A 20,785-nucleotide genomic window follows, 5' to 3' on the forward strand; every position below is an offset into this window, starting at 1 on the left:
TTCTTTCACTGAGCACTATGTATTTAAGGTTCTTCCTCCATATCTTTTCATGGCTCAATAGCTCTTTTTTCTTTTTTTGTACTGAATAATGTTCCACTGTCTGGATGTACCATAGTTTATTTAATTTTTTATAACTTTCAATTTTGAAATTGCTTAGGACTCATAAGAAGTTGCAAAAATAGTACAGAGAGTTCTCATGTATACTCCCACCCAGTTTCCCTCAATAAGAATACGGTAAACAACAATAGTACATGATCAAACCCTGAAACTGACATCAGTACAACCTATTAACTCAGCCACAGACCTTGTTTAGATTTCACCACTTTTTTTTCTTTGTGTGTGTGTCTGTATAGCTTTATGAAATTGATCATATGTGCAGATTAGATTTCAGTAACTTGTCACTACAATTGGGGATTAGAACTGTTGCAAAAATAGTTCAATAGGGCTTCCCTAGTGGCGCAGTGGTTGAGAATCTGCCTGCTAATGCAGGGGACACGGGTTCGAGCCCTGGTCTGGGAAGATCCCACATGCCGCGGAGCAACTAGGCCCGTGAGCCACAACTGCTGAGCCTGCGCGTCTGGAGCCTGTGCTCCGCAACGAGAGAGGCCGAGATAGTGAGAGGCCCGCGCACCGCCATGAAGAGTGGCCCCCGCTTGCTACAACTAGAGAAAGCCCTCGCACGGAAATGAAGACCCAACACAGCCAAAAATAAATAAATAAATAAATAAATAAATAATATATAAAAAAAGAAAAAAAAAATAGTTCAATAATACTCATCAATATAAAGAAAGTCCCTTGTGTTATCCCTTAACAGTCATGCCCTTCCCTAAACCCTAACTGCTGGCAACCACTGATCTATTCTCCACCATTATAATTTTGCTATGTCAAGAGTGTTATCTAAATGGAATCATATAATATGTAATCCGTTGAAGTTGGCTTTTTCACTCAGCTTAATGCCCTCAAGATCCATCCATGTTGTTGCATGTGTCCACAGTTCATTCTTTTTTATTGCTAAGTAGTGTTCCATTATATAGATGTTGGATGTTATAGATGTTACCACAGTTTGTTTCTCCATTTACTCCATTCAAGTCATTTGGGTTATTTTCTGTATTTTACAATTACAAATAAAGCTGCTATGTACATTTGTGTACAGATTAACCTGTGAACATGAGCTCTCATTTCTTTAAGATGAATACCCAAGAGTGCAAATGCTGGGTCACATGGTAAGTGTGTGGTTAACTTTATAAGCCAAACTGTTTTCCCAAGTTAATTTTTAAGGGGTCAAATTGGTTAATTTTCCATTAGTAATTTTCTTCATTATTTTGCTATCATATAAGCTTAAAACTGAATATTCACTTATTTTCTTCTACTTAGAGGGTTTTTTTACATTTAATTTTTAATACATCTACAATTTATTTTGGCATATGGTCTAAAGCAAGGGTCTAAGTGAATTTTTTTCTGACTAGCAATTATCATAATCCCATTTATTGAATAATCCTTCCCATGCCCACCAGTTTGATACCTTCTTTTTCTATATATTTAATTCTTAAATGAAATCTATGTCTGGGTTATTTTGGTCCTCTCTATTAAACAGTCAAAAGTGTCACAAGACAAACTTAACATTAAAAGCAAAGAGTAGATTAACATCAAAGTCCTAGAACAAAAACAGCCCATAGACAATGAATTGATACTTACTGCAATTCAGTTGTCCTTAGACACATAAGGAAAACGTTTACTACAAAATTCAACCAGTTTTGCAAGCTAACAACAACAAAACTTTCTTCCGACTCTCAGGATAAAATTTCATAAGATCTTCCAGTTTTACAGAGAAGGTACCTTAGAAACCACATAATTTAATTCAGAGATGAGGAAAATGAGGCCTACTGGTCAGCAACTTTACCAACAGTCAATACAGCTGGTTAATAGAGAATGGCTTCAGAATTTAGAAAAGATCTTTAGGTCAATGACTGGTCAGCTGCTGAGAGAAATAAGTGAGTCAAGAGAAAAAAACATTCCATTGTAACATATCTACTTTAAATTGTTTACCTATGAAATCAGCATTATAAAGAAGGAAATAACTGCTTTAGTGCTAAGACACCTTCTTTTCTGCTGATTTAAAGAGGAAAAAAAAAAACAGTAAAAGATACACATAAACCCTATTTTCTTCCCTTGTCTAGAGCACGGAATACCCCTTTTAATGCTGGCTGTACAGGGTCATTTGACCTCTGACAGTTTCCCTTTAATGATGAAGTTCCTAGTATTTAAAAATACTCTCCAATTGTTAATGAAAGTGTGGAGAAAGGGACACTTGTACACACATACTACTGGTGGGTGCATACATTGTTACAAGGCTTCCAGAAGGCAATCTGGCTATACTAAAAAATAAAAAGTTTTTAAAGTAAAACAAAATGCTCCAAAGGGATTACTTAAGCAAATTATGCTACATAGGATACTATGTACTCATTAATATCATAATTCCTTTTTTTTAATTTAAAAGCATTCATAATGATGGGAACATGTCAAAAGGACACAAAAACCAGCTTGAAGGGGTTACTGCTGTTTAAATCAGGGACAAATTGAGCATCAAAATAAAGATGATAGATTATAATTCACTAAATAAAATAATAAACTATCAGTCCTCATGGATATAAACATATAAGTGAAATAAACTGAAAATTAGATGAGGAACAAGTTACTGCATCGTTTCAAAATATCCCTACAACATACTTAATTACAAAGGGAACAAGTGTTAACTTTACTGTGGTGAAGCCTGACACTTAAGTGATCAAAGTAAACATCACTAGTAATGGGAATATCGAAATCATGCATCACCTGACAAGATGCAATGAGGACACAGACTCACTTCTGGAATATTGCTGCCAAAAATACATAGCCTGAATAAATTCATGAGGAAACTTCAGACAAATTCAAATTGAGAGAGAGTCTACAAAACAACTGGCCTATAATCTTCAAAAGTATTGATCAATGTCATGAAAGTTATGAAGAAATTGGAAAACTGTTCCAGACTGAAGATGACGAGAAATGACAAGTAAATATAACACTTGTTTCTCAACTGGCTCCCTTTTTTATAAAGGTCATTATTGGGATGACCGTGAAACTTGAAGAGCCCAAGAATTAGACAGCAGCAATACATTGATGCTAATTTCATGATTTTGATGGTAGTATTGTGGTTATATAAGAGAATGTCCTTGGTATACACTAAAATATTTGAAAGAGATGGGGCATCAGGTTGGCAACAGTCTCAAATTGTTCTGGAAAAAAATCTTATTTGTACTGAAACTGCAACTTATTTATAAGTTTGTGATCACTGCAAAATGAAAAAGATTAAAAGCATTCCAGGAGATTTATGTTTGCATTTAAAATATGCCTACTTTATAAAAAATGTGTTACTTATACAATAATAATGCTTTATTAAAAATTGTGGCAAGATAAGCATAACAAAATTTACCATTTTAACCATATAAGTGGAATCATACAGTATTTGTCCTTTTGTGACTGGCTTGTTTCACTTAGCATAATGTCCTTAAGGTTCATACACGTTGTAGCATGAGTCAGAATTTCATCCTTTTTAAGGCTGAATATTATTCCATGGTATGTACATACTAACGTCTGTCGACAGACGGATAGGTCGCTTCCACCTTTTGGCTATTGTGAATAACGCTGCCATGAATGTGAGTGTACAACATACCTTATTTTTAAACTTTTTAGTTTGAAATAATAATAGATGAACAGAGTTGCAAAAATAGTAAAGTCTGTGCACCCTTCACCCAGTTCCTCCTAATGGTGACATCTCAAATAGCTCTAGTACAATAGCAAAACTGGAAATGTTGGTATTACTATCAACTAGACTACAGACCTTACTCAGTTTTCACCATTTAAAAAAACCCAAAACACTTGCATTCATCTGTGTTTGTGTATAGTTCAATTTTATCCCACGTACAGACCTATGAAACTACCACTATCAAGAAACAGAACTGCCCCAACTCCCCTACCTCATTCCTGTCCCTGGGCAACCACTAATCTGTTCTCCATATCCATAGTTTTATCATTTCAAGAATGTTATGTAAATGGAATCATACAGCATGTACCCTTTTGAGGTTGACTTTTTTCACTCAATACAATGCCCTTAAGGTCCAATGTATGGTTATTACGTGGATCGGTAGGCCAATTATTTTTATTGTTGAGTAGTATTCCACTGTACAGATATACCAGTTTGTTCAACCACTGACCAACAGAAGGGCATATGGGTTATTTCCTATACTTTCCTATTATAAATAGTATATATACTACATTAATAATATATACACTAATAGTATATTTAAATAGTATTTATAATAAAGATGTTAAGAGCATTTACGTACAGGTTTTTGTGTGAACATAAGTTCTTATTTCTCTGGGATAAATGCCCAAGAGTATAATCACTGGGTCCTAAGTTAGTGCATGTTTAGTTCTGTAAAAACTGCCAAACTATTTTCTAGAGTGCTGTATCATTTTATATTCTCATAATACTATATTTTAAAGAACCATCTGTGATGTTTAAGTAGAATCTGTTCATGGTTAATCTATTGCTTTTTCTAAAACTTTTTATTGTTTGAAAAATAAAATATTTTATTATTTCAAGGCTTATTTCAAACTCAGATGTTAAGGCAAATATAAAGATCTGAAATCGGGAACTTTGTAACCAATCCAACAACACAAAGTAGTTTTTCTTCCTGTCACACCCTGGCAAGGTACTCTCTTTCTCCTAGGTGCAACAGGCTCTATCAGCCCCCCACACTATGAACATTTCCACATTCCTCAAACCTGTGTCACCTATCGATGGGAAGAACATGGGCTGCACATTCCCCTTCAGCAGGTCTTGCTCTGGCCCAACTCACCCTTCAGAAACCTAAGAGAGTGCCACTGCTCACGAGTTTCAGCCAAGAATGCCAACCAGCCAGTGTGAAGGAGGCCTGAAATTTTTCAGAAAATTCTTCTGTGCCCAGGGCAATTCAGTAAAATTTGTTAACTGAAGTATATTTGTTCATTGTTAACTGAAGTATTATTTGTATAATGAATTTACATATTAAGTCTGACTTAGACAAATCTTTTTTTTTTAACCACAGGAAAATATGGATTTTAAAGTAGATATTTCTACTTAACAGAGAAAACAAAAAAAGATAGATGAGCTACTTTAATACAGTGTCTGGCACACAACCACCTCAATAAATGTTTCTTCATCCTTAATGAACTACTTACACCACACACAAGGAGTCCTAATCAATCATCCAGTTTCTTTACAACCTGAACAAGCACTTGTACGTGTGTGTGTGTATGTGTGTGTGTGTGTGTGTGTCTCTCTCTCTCTCTCTGCAGGGAAGGGGGTGTGCTCAACCTGCCATTTTTTTGTCTGCTTATTCCAAGACCTGTTAGAGGAGAGTAAACAAGTAATGGGGATATCCAGAAAAGATTCAAGTCATAGTATACACAAGGCTCTCATGACTGAGTAGTAATGGTAGTCCTAAAGGTAGTCAGAGCAGCCCTGTGCCAGAGTAGCAGCCAAGGTGACAGGGGATATAATGAGTGAAGGAGATTCAGTATTAATCTCTCACAAGAAGAGGAGCCACATTTGCTTAAGGAGTTCTAGCCTCAAGTCTGAAATAGTCTTAGAAAAAAAAGATGGTGAGTCTCTAGGCTGAAAGCTCTGGGGCTAAGTGGCAGGGAGGGCTTGACAAGGCAGAGGAATGAAGAGGGATTGGGCTATCATCTAAGACTATCTAAGCCATTTCAAAATAGTTTCTCAAGAAGGACAAAATTGGAGGATTTAACCTACCAGGTACCAAGCCTCGGTTTAAAGCTATATGGCCACATGATAACAAAGATGCCAATGCAGTGTGGGGGGGAAAGAACAACCTTTACAACAAATGGTGCTAGATCAACTGGGGGAAAAGGTCTTTGACTCTACCTAACATCTTACCCAAAAGCCAGCTCCATACAGACTGTAGGCCTCAATGTGAAAGGAAAAACAATCAACCTTCTAGGAGATAATTTAAGAGAATATTTGCATGACTTTAGGGAAGACAAGATGTTTTAAACAAGTAACAGAAAGCACTACTCATGTAAGAAAAAACTGATAAATTGGACTTAAGATTAAAAACTTCTGTCCATCAAAAGAACAACATTAAGAGAACAAAAAGGCAAGCCAATGCCTGGAAGAAGATATCTGCAATACATGTAATTGTCAAAGACCTCATATCCAGAATATGCAAAAAATTCCTACAAATCAATGTGAGACGACCTAAAAGAAAAATGGCCAAAATATTTAAACAAAAGAGTATTTCACAAAGGTGGATGTCCAAATGGTCAATAAGCATTTGAAAAGTCGTCAGGGAAATGCACATTAAAACCACAACAAGAAGGACTTCCCTGGTGGCACAGTGGTTAAGAATCCACCTGCCAATGCAGGGGACACAGGTTTGAGCCCTGGTCTGGGAAAATCCCACATGCCGCAGAGCAACTAGGCCCGTGGGCCATAACTACTGAGCCTGGACGCTACAGTCTATGAGCTGCAACTACTGAGCCCGCACGCCACAACTACTGAAGCCCGTGCGCCCTAGAGCCAGCATGCCGCAACTACTGAGCCTACACATTGCAACTACTGAAGCCTGTGCACCCTAGGGGCCGTGTGTTGCAACTACTAAGCCTGCGGGCTGCAACTACTGAAGCCCACACGCCTAGAGCCCATGCTCTGCAACGAGAGAAGCCACCACAATGAGAAGCCCATGCACCACAATGAAGAGTACCCCCCCACTCGCCACAACTATAGAAAGCCTGCATGCAGCAATGAAGACCCAATGCAGCCAAAATAAAGAAACAAACAAAAAAAACACACCACAAAACACAACTACACACCCACCAGAATGGCTAAAATTAGAACAATTTAAACTATAGCCACTGATGGCAAAGATGTGGAGCAACTGGGATTCTCTTTGGAAGTATCTACTAAAACTATACCAGGTTTATACCCCACATATATATATATATGCACTAAAAGACATGCACAAGACTCATGACAACTTAACTGAAAATAACCCAAATGTCCATCAACAGGTAAATGGTTAAGATAAACCATGGTATAGACAAACACGGCAATGAAAAGAACTATTACTATATGCAACAACATGGATGACTATCACAGACATAATGTATAAAAGAAACCAGATAAATACACACAAAATACACACTGTATAAGTCCATTTCTATGAACTTCAAAACAGGCAAAACTAATCTATGGTGGTAATTCAGAAGAGTGGTTATTTATAGGGAGGGGGTAGAGTACTGACTGGAAGGGGCATAAAAGAGCCTGTTGGATGCTAATAGAGATAATGTTATTATCTCTTGACCTGGGTAGTAGTTACACAGGCACATACTTTTGTAAAAATTCACCCCATTGTACACTTACGGTTTGTGTGCTTTGCTTTGTGTATGCTATACGTCAAAAAGTGTTTCTCAGAAAATCAACATACTTAGATTAACAGCAGCTATGTTACAAGTGAATGAATATATGATCAGAGTTAAAAATATACCATTCTATAAAAAAAAAGTGCTTGTTTAACCTTGCCTTATTCTGGGATTTAAGGCTATATATGTATGCCTCAAGAGGTAGTATGGTATGGGGGAAAGATGTTGGATCTGGAGTTTGGCAGATCCTAGGTTCAGATTCCGGTTTCCCCGTTTACTATGTTTGTTAGTTTGCCCTCTATGAGCTTCAGTTTCCTATCTATAAAAAGGGGCTAGCAGTCCCTACCTTTCAATACTGTTATGAGTATTAAAGATAACAGACCTTAAGTACCTGGCACATTCTGTGCAGTCAGTAAGTTATAAACTATCATCACATTTGAACTTGCACCAAGTCTGTGGCTCAAATCATAGTCTACCATTAACAAAATCTAAGCCAATGTTTGCTTAGTTGGCACAAACATTCACATGACTCTGCATATACTTTTATAGGTCACTGAAAGAATAAATCATTAAAGAAAACTATTACTAACCACATTAAAGATACATGAAGTTGACTTTACTTCTAATTTCTATAACCAATCCCTAGAAAATAGGAAACAATGCCCAAGGTTAAAAGACTGAGACCGTATCCTCTGAACCAACTCAAGGGACCAATAGTAGTCTGTTAAAAGATGGAGGTTTTGAAGTGGAACAGGCCAAGGCAACCCAGAAGGTCTCACCAGTAGTACCCTGAATTATACGGCTGTGGATACTTTCAAGTTAGAGGAACGACCACAAGAAGAAAAGCTTCTAAGAAGGTGTCTGGTTGGATTAGGATTCCACATATTCCTCTAAGAGAGAGTTAATCCTCGACCAACCCTCTACCCTCCATCATCCACACAAAGTGTTAACTACCCCAAAGATCCCTGGGCTCACATTTGGTGATAGTGGTGGGGTCTCTAAGAGGCCCTCTAGGAATCTCCCAGAATCAAACATTGAGAGTTCCTTCCAGAGAAGCTAAAAACCCACCAGAGAGAAATTCCCATCTTTTACAGGACATCAGCCCAGCTTTATCAATGTGTACATCAACTTTCAAGGCCAGATAGTACTTCTAGATGATACAATCCAGCTTTACTAAGGACCCTTCGCTCCAAACTTATTTTTATAGGGACTGGGACAGAAGTGGGTGGTGGTGGTGAAGAACACAAGCAGAAAGGTTAGTGGTAAGAAAAGGGAGAAGAAAGACAAACAATTGTATCTGAAGTTATGTTACTGATTTAGGTAGTACAAACCACACTAACAAGGCTTATTTAATGAAACACATACACAGACACACAAAATCACAAAATCACTACCTTTTTACCACAATATGTTTGAGGTTTATAATTAATCATTTGTTAAATCATTTGGGTGAATGAAAAAAAATCTGTATTTTCTTTAGAAAAATGAATGAAAATATTACATAAGCAAATAACATCAATTTGCATTACAAATGTTGCCTGCTACTGCAGTAGTTCAAATTATTCAAATCTTTACTGTAATATCCTCATGGGAGTTTTAAGGTACTATCACTATCAAAATGCACTGTAAATGAATCCGCCCTGCCCATATTCCTGCTTAAGAGTCGTCTTGTCATAAAGAAACAAAAGGGAAAGCGCTTCTTCTAAGCCATATGAAGATTTAAATTTAGTTAACTTTTTGGTTTTCAATACATCTAAAGATGACTGGAATATGATGTCACAAAAGTTTTCATGCCTCTAATATTTAGAATCTACGAAAGGATAATATTTTTTCTCTTTTTGAGTGCTTTGTCCTCAGCATATTAGCTCACTCACGGCTAACAAAAAAAAGAGAGCCCCTAAAAATAAAAGCTTTTTAGTAAAGAATTGAGAAAGATGGTGTTGTTTGTTTTTAGGACTATCATCCTCCCATCAACATAGGCTACAAACTTTAAGGCTACTTAATCACATTCCCACAATCTCAAAGCTGAGCATTTTTCAGATTTCAGAATTTCTTAGAACTTGACAATTTAAAAACAAAAACCCAAGATACCACTGACATCAACTGTATCAATAATATGCAATATTATTTAAAATATCTTTTAAATAAATAGTATATTCCACATACTTTAATTCTCTGCTTCCATCAATAACAATATTAATATTTATTGGGCGCTAACTATGTGTCTATACTATGTGAAAAGCACTTGTGAATTATCTCATTTATTCCTCACACTATAGTATGAGGTAGGAATGATTATCTTCATTTTACACATGAAGAAATAAAAGCTTAAAGAGGTTAAATAATTCCTCACAGTAGTATAACTAGTAAGTCAGTCACAAGCTAATAAAAATATCTGAAGAATGTCCTATCGCAGAAATAATTGACATCCAATATTAGAATTACAAGAATCTTCCCTAAAAGTTTTCTGAAACTTCCACAACAATTTGGAAGGAGAAAAAAAGGTGCTTACGAGCTAAGATGAAGAAAGTATAATCAGGCTTCCCTGGTGGTGCAGTGGTTAAGAATCCTCCTGCAATGCAGGGGACACAGGTTTGAACCCGGGTCCGGGAAGATCCCACATGCTGTGGAGCAACAAAGCCCGTGCGCCACAACTACTGAGCCTGCACTCTAGAGCCCGCGAGCCACAACTGCTGAAGGCCGCGCCTAGAGCCCGTGCTCCGCAACAAGAGAAGCCACTGCAATGAGACGCCCGCACACAATAACGAAGAATAGCCCCTGCTCTCGGCAACAAAGACCCAATGCAGCCCCCACCTAAAAAAAAAGAAAAAGTATAACCAACAAAAATGCCAAGAAGTGAATTTGTTTCAATATTAATGTACATAGTGGTAAAAACGTGGTAAACAATGAAAATAAACAGCAAAATATCTTTATACCTAAGTTGACCACCCTCAAAAGGCCAGACTGCCAAAAGTGACAACCAAATTATGTCTTCCCTGGTTTCAATATAAGGATGAGTCACAAAAGTACAAATACACTATATATAAGGTAAATGACAATGTGAGCAGCAGCACATATTCACTCTTCAATGAGTGTTGCTAAACAGCAATAAAAGTTATTACTTTACAGAAGCTGGTTTTCAAAAATTCCTAAGAAAGAGCTTTTCTTTCATTGTATATTTTAACCTTCTATGCAAATCCATAAGGTATTTTACTTATTTGTACAGTTTCACAGTAAAACTTGAAGATAAATAAAAACATTAGAAACTGTTTTACCTTTAACTTGTAATATCAACTGACCATATTTGAGAGTTTACTAGCTATTTTTCCCAGAAGGTACTTCAACTTGAAATTGAATAAATGACACTGGATAACTGTTGATAAAAAGGCAATGAAACAGAAGCAGCAATGAGGGCAGATGCATTACCCCTCAGAAAACCATTTTTTCCCCTAGTACCCTCTGCTCTTACATAGCTGCAGAATAAATTAGCCACGCTAAATTTCCACCCTAATATCCCTGAAACTTTACATTGAAAATAGAATCTAAAAGCAGAAACTACTTCAATTTCATGCCCCTTCACTAAAACCTTGCTTACATCCACAGTATTGTCTACAGATAATCCCTTCTGTTTTCTTTCTCAACTGCTTGCTCAGGGGCCTTCTGTTTTCTTTCTCAACTGCTTGCTCAGGGGCCTCTTTTGAATTTCCCTATTACTACTGATGCTTTCTCATCAGCCTGTCAATGTTCAAGAATCTTCCACCCTCAAACAAATCAGAGTAAATCAAAACAAATCCCTCCCTTCTGTGCCCTTATAGCTCACCTCCTCCTCCTCACCACCAAGCTTCTTGAAAGGGCCCTGTCTATTTGCTATCTCTACTTCCTAATCTCCTATACTCACTCTTCAGTCCAGCACATCTGGCTTCACCCTACCACTCCACTGAAACTGCTCTTCCAAGAGGGACTTTACTTGAGCTCAAAAGACTAGAAAGGTTGTGCAGGCACAGGCCTCTTTTGTTGACCACTGCATCCTCAGGGCCTGGCTCACAGCAGGAACTGAATGCACTACTTTTGTTCTTGCTGGGGCATTTGGTCCACTGACCCTCTTGAGCTGCCACCTCCTCCATGCCCTCGCTGGATTTCTTATAATCCTAGCTCTGGTCTCCTCGTGCTCACCCAAAGAAGTTAGGAAATACCTGAAGTTAGGAAATACCTAAGTTCAATCAAGGTAAGTAAGTGTGATCTGAGAGAGGGTGGTCTGAAATACAACACACGTGAAAGAAAACAAATCCAATCATTTTGCTGCAACCTGTCTGAGGAAAGAATGTGTGGAGAGGAACAGTACTCACATGCAGCTATGGGAAAAAAACAGCCAAAGGACAAAAATTTGTTTGTGTGGGTTTTTTTTGTTGTTGTTGTTGTTGTTTTGCGGCACGTGGGCCTCTCACTGTTGTGGCCTCTCCCGTTGCGGAGCACAGGCTCCAGATGCGCAGGCTCAGCGGCCATGGCTCACGGGCCCAGCCGCTCTGCGGCATGTGGGATCTTCCCAGACTGGGGCACGAACCCGTGTCCCCTGCAACCTGTCCCCTCTCAACCACTGCACCACCAGGGAAGCCCTGTTCGTGTGTTTTTAATAGACCAAATAATATAAATATCTGCTTCAATCTGAGGCCGTTTCTCCGCATAAGTGGAGGTGTCAGCCAGTGTCAGCCAGTGTCACCAGAGCGTAATACTACTCTGGGCAGTCAACTAATTTCCCTTGCTCTTGTTCTCTGCTCCCAGCAACCTTCTTTAGTACTTCATGTAAATCTTCCCACAGATTTTGCAATCAGCTGACATGAACAGCTGACATACTTTGAAAGATATTTCTTGCTGTAGAGTTTTAAATTAGCATTCTGGTCAAGACTGGTAAGTTAAACCTCAAGAGCCCAGGGTATTCTGGGAAAAACAAACCAACCAACCCCCAAACCATACTTTGTGGACTTTCAAAACTAAAGCCCACATCATTTTAGTCTGTAACTAAAATCTGTACACCTTGTGAAGCTCTTGGCAGCTGCCCTTCTCCTGACAGTGTTACTCTCTGTATCATAACGCCTACCATGAGAGCAACTCACCTTTTGGAGGAAAAAGCATCTAGCTAAAGTTATAAAACTGCAACCAAATGCAGTCAGAATTCAATTATCTGAGCTAATGAGAAAGAAAGCAATGTCCTAGATAATCTAAAACTCACAAATTTGGCCTTAAACTATGACCTATGTAACAGAAGATTTACCTCACAAATGATGTCTTTCCCAAGTACTATTAGTTTTACTTTAATTTGTTCCCTGACCACCCATCAATTGAGAAGAAGATGACCTAGACACACAGGAGGTAACAGAAGGAAACCAGACAATGAACCAGGCTTAGAAATAGTCATAAATTATCCACAGACAATAACATAAATGGCATTCTTGGGGTAAATTATCATAAAACAAAAGCTTTGTATATCTGAAAAATCAAATGTAAACACATTCCAAAACAGTGCTCATGAGTGTGTGTGTGTGTGTGTGTGTGATATACAGGTACTACCACAAGTGGATCTACCTGTACTGATAACTTCATGGAAACTATGGAAGGAATTCCCATTACAAACAAATTTCTAGCTAGTTGACCTTTTAGTGGTGTTATTGCTTGGTTTAAAGTTTTACTTTCTCCTAAGAGGTAGAAAGACTAAAGGGTAAAAAGGAAAAAAAACAAAAAACAGACAACATTTATTATTTACAATGTACTATTATACCTCTGGTTACAAATGACTTGAGAATTAGCCTATTGTATAAAGCAGAATTTTTCAAAAATTTCCCCTCTGTAACTCACAGTAGAAATATATACATTAAAAAAAAAAGTTTCAGTATTTACTCTTACTGTGTACTCTTGATATTTTTAGTTCTATTGCATTTTTTCTTAAAAGCTGGTCATGATCCCCTATAGTGGATTTTACAAACCAGAAACAGGTCATAACTCAAAGTGTTAAAAAAAAAAAAAAAAAAAAGTCTGACAAAAAGGATACTAAAGAGTTTAGAGAAAATGACCAAAATTAACCTCAATTTCCCCCTAATATTGCTCGCATCACTGAAGTTAGGAAAAGGCAGTGGGTAGTTCCATACTGGTACTGTGAACAATGTAAGGTAATTAAACAAAATAAAAACAAGCTGTGAAATTTGTCCATAGTCTTTACCTTTAAATTATGTAAGCAGTACAATTTAGGGCAACTTAAAACTTCTGCAGTATTTCTGGGTATTTTCTAAGGCACTGACTCTCCTATGATCAGCTTTATAAGAATAACTCATTTTCCAGTCTTGGGGCCATTGCTTAAAGTCTATATAAGAAGAAAAAAAAAATCAAAATATTTCTGTCTAAAATCTTAGCACAGAATTTGTGTTGGTTATGTCATTATGTCTACAACAATGACAAGAACTGTTTGCATCCATTAATTCTGTTCAAGTTTAATTCACCTCACAATAATATTATCATTCTCCTTCCTTCTGATCCACTTCCTCTAAATCCAATTATTGCTTCCAGCATATAAGAAGAGGAAACAGAGCTTCTTTTAAAACAAAGAACTCCTTAATCTGGTGCATTCAAGGACAAAATGCATTCTTAAATTATGTTATTTGAATGAACCAAGTAATTTGATAAAATCAAAGTATTCCCTTTCTCTTCACAGAATTTTACATAAAAGTAATAAATAAAAAATATTATTTATTTTTCAAATTCATACTACCCTCAATCTAGGAAGCAAGCCACTTTAAAGATAAAATTAAAGACACTACTGGTGGGAGTATATATTGGTTCACATATTCCAGGCAATTTATAATATATCAGAAATTTTATAATGCATATTCTTTTGACTAAGCAATTTCACCTGCAAGAATGTATTCGACAGATGCATTCATATAAGTATGCAAAGATATTTCCACAAAATGTTAATTCCTGCATTGCTTGTTTTTAAAGAAGCAACTGAAAACAACTTAAATATCTATCAATAAGGAATTAGGGTAAATAGAAACTGTAACCATTTTTTAAAAAGATAAAGCTATATTGCTAATAGGGAAAGGTGTCTAAAACACATTTTTAAGTGAAAAAGCCTTTCTGAAGAGGCATTCTCTCTTGATTCTCCTCCTACCTATCATATCCTTTCTTTCTCCTCCTTCAGTGGATGTGTTTCTTCTGCTTGCCTCATTAATGTCCATGTTCCCCAGGCCTTGGCTTCCTCATATTCTTATCCCTGAGAGATCTCTTCCCCATTTTGTTTGATATTATCTCTTCCCCATTTTGTTTGATAATTATATGTTCACTATGGCCAAACCTCTATCTATCTGTGGCTGCCCAACCTCTGCCTACCCAACTGCCTTTTTGAATCTCTCTACCTGGATGTCCCAAATACAACTCATATCCTCCAATTCCAAAACTGAAGTCAACCTCTACTCAAAGAACAAACAGAAACCACTTTTCTTATAATATTCTGAGTTCTAAGTCCGGAAATCTGAGTGTTACCTCTGACTGTTCCCTCTTTGCCATCTCCCTCCCTCAAATTAAATGAACCACAAATTAAGTCCTTAACAACTCTTACTGTATTTAATATCCCAAGACCAGTATCGTATTTCAGGGCCTCATTATTTTTGGCCAGGATTCCTGTAGTCCACTTGAAACTCCTTATCTTAGCCATAGAGCTAAGACACTCCCTCTTTCCTCCACCCAGACAACACTACCCCCTGGGTTCTCCACTGGCACTACGTTACCTCTAGGTTGTCCCATATGCCACTTCTTCTAATTTACTATTCTTATCTGTCCAGAAAACCCATTTACTAAGCCTTCAAAACCCTACTCAGGCATAGAGTTTTTCTGTGAAGTGATATCACCAATATTTATCAAGTTATTATGCGATAGGAACTGTGCAATGTACTTATTCGTACACTATCCAATTTAATCTCAAACATCCATTTTTAGATAAAGGAACAGGCTCAGAGAGGTCAAAAAATCCGCTCAAGGTCCCACAAAGGGTTATGCAGCAGGACTCTAACATTAAAAAAATCAGTGTTCTTTTCATTATGTCAGGTTGCGTGTCTGAATTAATTCTTCTTTAGACCTATCTCTTTTATTACATTTAACAAAGTGAATCAAATTTATTTCCATGTTTTTCTCCTCTAGTAGGCTATAAACCAATGTGTCTCAATCTTAGCTTTGTATTAAGTATTTTTTAATAGAATAGATGGGCCTGAATATCTGTATTTAAAAAAAAAGTTTCAAAGATAATTCTGATGGTTAGCTAAGGTTAAGAACCACTGTGTTAAGCTTCCAGAGAATATAAATATTACTGGACTTTATAACTCTGGGAATAACATAAACATCTCTAAACTTCACTGCTGAACTCATTAATATAGGTAAATCAATGAAATAGTACTTTTTCTTACAAAAAGTTTTCCCTTACTTACAGTGATTTGATTGTACAAATATTTCTTAAAGTTCTGTCAGTACACATACATGAGAATATCACTACAAAATTTAACTCTCTTAAGATTTCAAAAACAAGGAGTTCACGATAAATTAGTACTTTTCTTAAAAATGAATATTGGAAAAGTTCCTTAAAGGATCAAATTTAAATTACTGCACTAATCCTTGAAACATTTATAATTATCTATATAAATGTTATAGAATTCTTGGGGGAAAAAACCCCACATTTAAAAAATTAATCACAGTTTCACTTGCAGCTGAAACTAAGAAATGAATATGTGAACAGCAGCAACTACAGAAACTTTTCTCCACCTCGAGAAACCAAGGTCACTGGTTATCTGATTAAAATCTGTACATTTTATTCAGGTGTAACACTTGTACTGTGCTTCAAGTAAACTTCTGAAACTTAATGAGACAGAATGCTATCATCTGCTGGCTCATTATGATATAGAGGGAGGAGTCTGAAATATGCAAAGGAGTAAGAAGAAACCGTGATTTAACTACAAGTAAAAAGTAATGAATAGTCAAATATTGTTTGGCTTTAGCTAAGAGAAAATTTGAATTTGATACTTGAATCTCTTGTATAATTTTTTTTTTAAGGAACAAAGATGCTATTAAAAATATTCAATGTAAAAAGAGTTAGGGAGTTCCCTGGTGGCCTAATAGTTAGGATTCCAGGCTTTCGCTGCCATGACTCGGATTAGATCACTGGTGGGGGAACTGAGATTCCCACAAGCTGTGTCATATGGCCAAAAAAAAAAAAAAAAGAGAGTTAAGTTATTTCTTAATGATAGGTTCGTTACCTTTTTTTTTGGCGGTACACGGGCCTCTCACTGTGTGGCCTCTCCCGTTGCGGAGCACAGGCTCTGGACGCGCAGTCTCAGCAGCCATGGCTCACGGGCCCAGCCGCTCCGCGGCATGTGGGACCTTCGCTGATTGGGGCATGAACCCGTGTCCCCTGCATCGGCAGGCAGAGACTCTCAACCACTGCGCCACCAGGGAAGCCCAGGTTCGTTACTTTTTATAAATAGCTACTAAAAAATGAAAGCTTTAAGAGAGAAAATTAATCAATGCTTCAGATTTTGAGTGTTGCTATAGCAGACATGTTTTATCTGCAAATACTCCAGGTCAACATTTCTGCATGCACACAATAAACAATTATTATGCGAGATGATAAACCACAGCAAAACAGAAAATACTACAAAACATAAGCAATGACCAAGAAGAAAACAACAACAAAAATGTCCACTTGGGAGGGTGGGTGAGGCAGGAATGTTATTCACTTAATCCATTTAAAAAACTGTGGTCTCATTAGGATGTATACAAATATTAAAGATCCTACTCCTAGAAGTCTTACTTTGAAAAGTATCATTTAAAGTCAGCATTTAAAGAATAAGAAGATATGACTTAGAATGATTTCTATTACCTAAACACAGAATTGTTAATAAAACTGAAACAGCGATGTAGGGTTTTTACATTTATTAAGTTTATTGTTAAGGACTTTACCTTTTTTTTTTCTTCTGCTCATCTATCTTATTTTCTAACTGCTGAGTACTGTTTATAAAATTGAAAGCTCTTGTTACTTGTACAGTATACCATCACATCATAAGCAAATTGGGGTAGTTTGACCTTTTCCTTTCCAATTCTTATGTCTCTTTTTCCTTATTGATTGTGCTGGCTAATGCCTCCAATACCAGATTTAGCAGTAGTGGTGACAGCAGGAATCTAGTATTTCCCCTTAATTAGGATACTGAATTAAGGTACTGATTTTTGGTTTGAGGTATATATGTTTTATCATATTATAGAATTTTCTAATAATTCTTATTTTAAGTTGCTTTGTTTAAAAAAATCAGAAGATGGGTTTTTAAAGTGACTTTTCAGTATTTATGGAGATAATTACATAATTTTTCCTTAGATCTACTAATGTAGCAAAAATACCAATACTTATTCATAAATATTCCCAGCTTGTTTGATGTTAGGGAAGCCCAGTTTGTTTTCTATTGCAGGAAAAAGGTATGTTTCCAAATAAATAAGAATTGTGTTAGATTATCTATTCAAATACATATAAGTCAAACAGAAGTATTTAACTTATTTGATCCAACTTACTCCTCACTTTCACTTTTACAAGTAGGCTTCAAAACAAACTGATATTTTTTTGTAAGTACTGAACATACTCAAATTAGTAGCATAAGTTCTTCCAGGTTTCATCTAGGCTCTGTTCTTACTCAACTCTCCCTCAAACAATCTCATCCACCTAAGGTTTAATTAGTACATTCTAGGACTCCCAGATTTCTCCCTGCAGCCCAGCCCTCAAACCTGAAACCCAGTCCAGCCAAGCCAATTCTCTACAGTCCTCTCCACTTGAGGTCCTCAAAGACCTGGAACTGGGCTTAAGAAGAACAGAAGCCAAGCTTTTCTTCCTCAAACTTGGTTCTCATCCAGGGCTCTCTAACCCTGGGCAGATGGCACCACCACCCACCCAGTCACTAAGCCAGAAACTTCAGAGCCATTCCTGACAAAGCTCCCCACCCTCCACTATCTCTAAAGAATTATTTTTATCTCATGAATCTCTCAACTTTGGAATACCTGTACCTCTTTCCAACTCTCCTGACTCCATTCTGGTGTAAGCTTCCATTATCTAAACTAGTCTCCCTGATTAGTATTCAATCATGCCCAACCCAAGTAATCTTTTAAAAAGTCAATTTGGGCTTCCCTGGTGGCTCAGTGGTTAGGAATCTGCCTGCCATTGCAGGGGACACGGGTTTGAGCCCTGGTCCAGGAAGATCCCACACGCCGTGGAGCAACTAAGCCTGTGTGCCACAACTACTGAGCCTGTGCTCTAGAGCCCGCAAGCCACAACTACCGGCCCACATGCCACTACTGAAGCCCGCGCGCCTAGAGCCCGTGCTCCACAACAAGAGAAGCCACCACAATGAAGGGCCCGTGCACTGCAATGAAGAGTAGCCCCTGGGGCTCACTGCAACTAGAGAAAGCCCGAGTGCAGCAATGAAGACCCAATGCAGCCAAAAATAAATAAATTAAAAAAAAATATATATATATATATCTCTCATAAACAATCACAACAAATAAACTTAAAAAAAAGTCAATCTGTTCACATCAATCCCCTGCTTATGATAAAGATTTTTAAAAAATCTTTAATAAAGTCTAAGCCATTCCCATCTCTCCAACACAGATTCCTTCTCCCTTCCCCTATAGTTTTCAATGCTCTAAACTGGGCCTTCTTTCAGTTTTTGAAAGTCAGACAATAACATTCTTTTGTGCCACAAGGCCTTTGCACCTACAATCCTATTGCATAAAACATGCCCACACATGCTTCAATTCCTAGAAGAGGTATCAATTCCTCAAGTAAGTTTCCTAACACCCTCCCCCAACCTACTACACATATTTCTTTCAGAGCATAAGAACTGCAATAACTTATAGTCTGCAATAAAAAACATAATTTGAAAAATGTGCAAACTGAGTATACTGGAAAAAACACACTGACAGGTTTAAATGTAGGAAGTAACTTTAAGAACACTATTAACTTACTTTCTAGAACAATGAAGTTATCTTGCATTTCTTTTCCATAGGTAAAAATGTCATACTCTAGAGTAGCACTGTCCAATCAAAATACAATAAAGCCACATATACAATTTAAAATTTCCCAGTAGCCAATTTAAAAACAGGTGAAATTAATTTAATATATTTTACTTAACCCAAAGTATCCAAAATATCATTATTTTAACATGATATCAATGTAAAATCTATATTTTACATTAGTTTTTGAAATCTGGTATTTTATACTTAATGCACATCTTACTTTGGACTAGCTTTATTTCAAGTGGCACATGTGGCCACTGGCTTCCGTACTGCACAACACAGTTCTAGAAAATAATATCCTATTTCTTGTACTTAAATAGAATCAGAGCTATTTTTAAAAGAGCATGACATTAAACAATTTTAACCTCTATCAACAAGGATATGGCTCACGTTTAAACCCTTCAAAAAATTTTAAATTATGCAAACATTCCACGCTACTGAAAAGCCCAAATTCAAAATAAAAATTCAGGTAAACCATTTAAAAACTGCATATTTATTGACCATCTGAGCAGATTACAGGAAGATGGGTGCTCTCGACTATTGCTAGTAGGAGTGATTTTATTACAACCTCTCAGAAAGCAATTGGTTTTCCCTTTGATTTAGTAACTCCACTTCTAAGACTCAGTCCTATGGAAATAACCAAATTACCTACAAACCTGTTCACCGAGATACAATATGATTCATTCATACATGTATGTGTGTGTGACACTCGTATATCCATAGGGAAAAAAACAAAACTAAATGTAAACCAAAATGTTTACAGTTATCTTTTTGTAGTGTGATGACTGACATATTTTTCTGTTATTCCTTTAAATATATATATTTATTGAGTGCTACTCTGTCCCAAGTGTTAAAACAGATGGATATTTGCCACTAAGAGGCATACCAGTTTTCTTTACACTTTCCACATTTTCCAAATTTTCTATAGTAAAAGTATATTACCCTTTCATAATTTTAATAACCAGAAGAATATGGAGTGAATGTTTTGGCCAAGTCAGCTGTAAAGGGACATTTTTGAGTCAACTGGGGAAGAATTTGTATATGGTCTTGAATATTAGTTTAGATGAAAATTTCTTGAAGTGGTAAGGGAGTCTGACTAAATCAAAACAACCTACACAACAGTCTGTATGATAAGATTTCATTCTGGTAAAAAAGTACACGTACATAAATATATGTGTGGAAAGATATGCACTGAACTGTTTACAGTGGGATTCCTGGGTAATGGGAGTGTAATTTT

The 20,785-nt window shown here is 36.8% G+C and overlaps 1 protein-coding gene across 7 annotated transcripts in view; it reads right to left on the bottom strand.

The window, feature by feature from the left end:
• The window catches only part of AFTPH (aftiphilin), a 64,270-nt gene that overhangs the window by 38,001 nt on the left and 5,484 nt on the right, over window positions 1–20,785 (bottom strand). The gene's annotated exons all lie outside the window — the stretch shown is intronic.

This window comes from Orcinus orca, chromosome 13, assembly GCF_937001465.1.
Source record: "Orcinus orca chromosome 13, mOrcOrc1.1, whole genome shotgun sequence".
Classification (NCBI taxonomy): Eukaryota; Metazoa; Chordata; class Mammalia; order Artiodactyla; family Delphinidae; genus Orcinus; species Orcinus orca.